This window comes from Melanaphis sacchari, unplaced genomic scaffold (genome assembly GCF_002803265.2).
Source record: "Melanaphis sacchari strain LSU unplaced genomic scaffold, SCAv2.0 Contig0_pilon_pilon, whole genome shotgun sequence".
Classification (NCBI taxonomy): domain Eukaryota; kingdom Metazoa; phylum Arthropoda; class Insecta; order Hemiptera; family Aphididae; genus Melanaphis; species Melanaphis sacchari.
In genome coordinates this window covers 11,743,155-11,748,494 of record NW_020270366.1, presented here as the reverse complement: position 1 = coordinate 11,748,494, position 5,340 = coordinate 11,743,155, and positions in this window count along the sequence as shown.

The following is a 5,340-nucleotide window of genomic DNA, read 5'->3' as shown; positions in this document are numbered from 1 at the left end:
ACGTGCACTTTTTAATGTTATAGACTATAGTTACTCATATCATAGTAGTATTATTGTAAGTTTTAAATTTAATAAAGTTAATTAAAAAAAAAAAAAATTGATTTCAAAGTTTTTACTTTATGTTGACATTAACTAAAAATTATATTGAAATAAAAACTTCTTTTTCCTTTTGTAAATCATGATTAGCTGATGTTTTTGAACTTTTTGTCATTAGGTTAGAATTAATATATTTACCATTTCAATTTCAACAGATTTATCACATTTTTTATTTCATGAAATAAGTAATAAAGTTATTAGAGTTACTAATATTAAAATTTATAGGTGATAAACTTGTTATATAATACAGAAAATGATAATATTTTTATCCATAAAATTAAAAAATAACTTAAAAACAATTATCATTGAAAAAAAAAAATTATAAATCTGATTATTTTATAATAATATATTTATATACTTAGGGTTGTAAGCTTATAATTAATAATAATATGTATACTAATATTTTAAATTCAATGAATTATACATGGAATAATATGAACAAATGCTAAACACTTTTGTATTACATGTCATTGTTTGTAAATAGCTTTTACATTTAATATGTCTCAGATTAACTAAATATTAATTATAGAAAGGAAAAATTTACAACCTTGTAAGTTGTAATGTTTAGTTTTGTGTTAGTTATTATTATGTGTTCTCATTTTTATTAACTGAAATAGTTTATTGATGATGAGAGTGAGAATTCATAAATTTTTCGTAGTATCACTAACAATAAAATTACTATTATTTAATTTTTGTCTTTTGTATAATTTAATGAAATTTCATTTAAAATTTAAAAAGATTAAACAATTAAACATACGTGAAAAGTAGATATAGTAAAAATAACTTACCTTATTATTAAATACCATTATATAAATTAATAACTGTAATAATATATACGCCGTTAAGTCTAACAGGAGAAATAATATAGTGATACATAATGGTAGATACTAAAACAGACAGTTTTCTATGTGAAATATAACTCAAAAGCATAATATAACTTACTTTTTGTTAGCTATGTCACGGGTAGAAGTATCTAGTAGTATAATAAAACCTACACTTTTACAAATTGTTCGGCAAGTCAAACGTAATACATTTTTATTTTTATTACCTTAAACTGACTTCAGACTTATACACTGTATTACGCATAGCACATTAGACCACCTTAAACCTTCCCATTGATTTTGGCTGAGATACAGACTTCCAAAATCAGTTTTTGTCATGTCACTAATAACATTATATTATGTAATAATGACATCTTATTGAAAATTAGTATACGGCAGTAATTATGTAGCTAAATTGCCTATCTAAATCGCCGTGTTACCATGACAATAAAATTCATTACTTAAATATATTTGAAAAATAATACGATATTCTAGTGAATAATTTTTCGGTCGTTGGAGATTTAAATGTTTTGTTGTATGAAATGAGATAATAATATTGAACTTAGCAGTGATCGTTCTGTAAATAAAATACCAATAAAAATAACTTATAATATTATGTAAAAAAATTAGACATCAACATTTTTGAGAAAAAAAAAAACACTAACTGGGTTTTTGTATTTTCTGAGTCGTTGAATAAGTATTATTTGATTTTAATTAGAAGTATATAATAAAGTGCTTTGACTGTTTTCAAACTTAGATCCTTTTACTACACCTCAGGTGATGGATAATTTATATTCCTAGAGATCGTATTTGTGCTTGTGAGTACTGAGTTATGACATTCTTTTAGTAGGTTATTATCATACCAATATGTACATAAAATCAAATAAATAAAATATTACCAAAGATTATAAACAGTGGCGAATCCATAAACTCAATAAAATACAAATACTCTAAATAATATTATTTCAAAGATAAAAAAATTATCATTAACAACTAGGTTACAGTCACTTTGCTGATCACCATTTTTTGTGAATAATTATATTCAGTAAAATTAGTAGAACCTAGGATACCTTAATTGCTTTAGACGTCACATAAAATAGATAATTTGATCGTGTAAGATAATATTATTAATTATATGAATAATTAGTCAAAAAAGAGTAGTCTTATAGCATAGTGATGTAAAAAAAAATTGACCCTGTGTTATGCAAGTGTCAATATGGTCGTTTGTTGATCGAACGGAGTTTGATCAGTAAGACTTTTGAAGATAAAACTTTATTTTTATTTATGAAGTTTTTTGTTTATATATGGCATTGTTCGTTTTTGTAGCACGCATTTGAGAGCTTTTAATCGCATTTAAATTCCGAATTATGGTTTAAGACCAATTGAAACTATTATTATATGTATAATGTATAGGTTATTAAAGACAAATATATTTTTGGTTCCACGTGTGCTTGACGAACCAGACTTCGGCTGGAAAGCTAAGACCGATTTTTGACCTTTCACAAATGGTTAATTTGGTGAATTCAAATTCAACAAATATTAATCGACAGGCGCCCGTTCTGTACATGGTGATAAACACGCATCCTGATATACAATGCAGCGTTTGTATTTATGATCGCCGAAAAGATGCGTTGCGATCTCCTTAGTAAGAAATGTTTGAGTTTTCGGGATGCAGGTTAAGGATAGGTGGCATTAATCGTAAATTTCCTCTGCCTGTCGTATTTTTGGGCTTCAATTAAGCCAAACGAGACTTTGGTACATTAATAAAATATAATGACCACCGAGAAACGGAGGTGTTGTTAGAAATTGTGAATGCTGGCGCCGAGCGCAGTTAAAACAAATTGAAAGTATTTCCGAACGAAATTTGACGTCGATGACGGTTGTCGAACATGGCGGAAGCAGAGGTGTACGAAATATCCACTTTTGGACAGAAAGTGTGATCAAGGGATGGCCAGGCGTTCTTTTTATCACATTAATTCCACTGATGATCGGAGCTAATTTAAAATTATTTTTAACTGAAATAAATTGGTCCGTATATTATTATAATATTATTTTGTACGCACAGTATAATATTATAATAGTGTCTCTTCTTCTGCACCTAGACTTAACGACCCATAAATCTTCGCCGTCGAGTCGGAATTATTTTTATCATCCGTCTCCCAAATGAAAACGTTATATCGTTTATAATAAAAATAATAATATGTAATTTTTTATTCTCTCTCTACCCTTTTGTTTACGTCCTTGTTATTTCAATGAATTCGATGGCACCGTGAAACGTCAGTTTCCGGGACTATGAACTATCTGTACGTATTATTATGATTAAACGTAGTGACTTTTGACTTTTGTGTATTTTTTTTTATAGGTTTTTTTTTTTTTAATCATCATGACCGAAATTCAACAAGTTACAACGGTATACCAAAGATGCTCGTGGTTTTTTTTTCTACGTACGTATATATATTTATATTAGAATCTGTTGAGGATAGTGTGAATGGGAAGATGAAACGTAAAACTCAACAATGGGTTTTTGAACAATCGTATTTTACTGGTTCACATCCATCGAAGTTCTAAAAAAATAAACAACAAATAAATAAAATTACTAACTAAGAATTCGAATCCATTAACACAGACGGAAATCATTGATTCGTACATACGAATATTATATTAAACATCTATAGAATACATTTTATATATAATTTTAATTTAAAGTAATAGAAGTTTTTTTTGTTTTCTAAAATTTCTTACATTGTCTATTCTTTATAAATAAGTTTTTTTTTATTATTATTATTAAATAACACGTGTCTACATATAAAATCCCAATAAATATTTAAAATTGTATAATATATATATATATATATATATTTATATAATACGACTCTAAATAAAAACAATAATAATAATAATAATAAAAAAAAATAACAACTAATATTTTAACACAAAACCGCTATTTACACATTGTATGACTATGGTATATTTTACACTAAAATAAAATTATATAATTTCGCATGTTTGTTATTTAATATTATTGTGGATCGTGCTGACCGGAGTCGTTCGACTGGTACAAACAAAATTTATTTTAGGTTTGTCGTTAAAATTTTATATAAATGTTTAATTTTTATCAATATTACACCTATATAATTCAATATACAATCAGTACAAATAATTTAATCAATATTTTTTTCTAATATTAATTTAGATAATTTTGAGCAGTCTATGAAATTACTTTTTACACATTCGTCGATTGAATGCTGCAAAACAATAAAAACAAAGTTAGATGGCAAATAGCTTATTCGTTTGAGAATATTCACAGCCTGGTTTTTTTTAAACAAATATATATATTATATTTTTTTTTCCAAATTTAAATTTTTGCAACAGAATGAGAGATAGAGAGAGAAAGAATGAGAGACAGTGAGTAACAGTATATACTTTAGTAGAACAGTCTAAGACGGCATATGTTTGAAGTTCGAAACGGTGTCTTAATTTTTAATTGTTTTTTTTTTTTTTTTTTTGTTTTAAAACGTCCACAATAAACAAAGAACCCGTAAAACAAGCGAAACGTAAAAGCTTGGGTCCAGCTGAAATACACAACGCGTAGTGTAATCTAAAAAGTAGAATCTAAAAAAAGTATGTAAATAATATAAGAGATTTAAAACTGTGACGTATAACCAAAAAAATAATAAGTAAGATAAGATATAAAAGTATATCATAACATTATAATAATATCATAACATGTATACTCGTAATTATAATAATAGTAATAATAATAATTTAACGGTATAATAATGCATGTAACGATGACAATTTATTGTGCAGCTGGGAGAACGAAACGAAACGATGAGAAACAGAACGCATTAAACATAATTGACAAAAACGTTGGTCTTTTAACAAAAACCAAACTAAGCTAAAGTAATACAAAAATAATTGTTTACCGAAATAAAATATAATTATAATATTATTTTGTAAACGTTAAATAATTGTTCAGAATGATGGGATACCGTGTTTCAGAGAACGGCTAATAACGAGGCATAAATATTGTGTTTATTTTTATGTTATTTATTTATTTTTATGTTATTTATTTATTTTTATTATTATTGTCGTCCCTCGAAAAAAAAAAATTATAATAAATTCTACAAAGAAAATGATGAAACATTTGATCTCCAAGGTAAAAAAAAAAACATACTAACATAATATTATATAAATGTTTTGTCGAACTATTATTTTTAATTTTTTTTTATTTTTTAGTTTGTTTAAGATGAGTGAAATTACGAAAAACCACGGTTACATCTATTTTACATCATAACCCGTATTTATTATATTAAGACCGTATATGAGTACTCGCTATACCTCAAACTACTATTATACACATCTATATAATATTATATTGTTATATTGAACGAGTGAAAGTCAATAACTTTAAATAAAAATA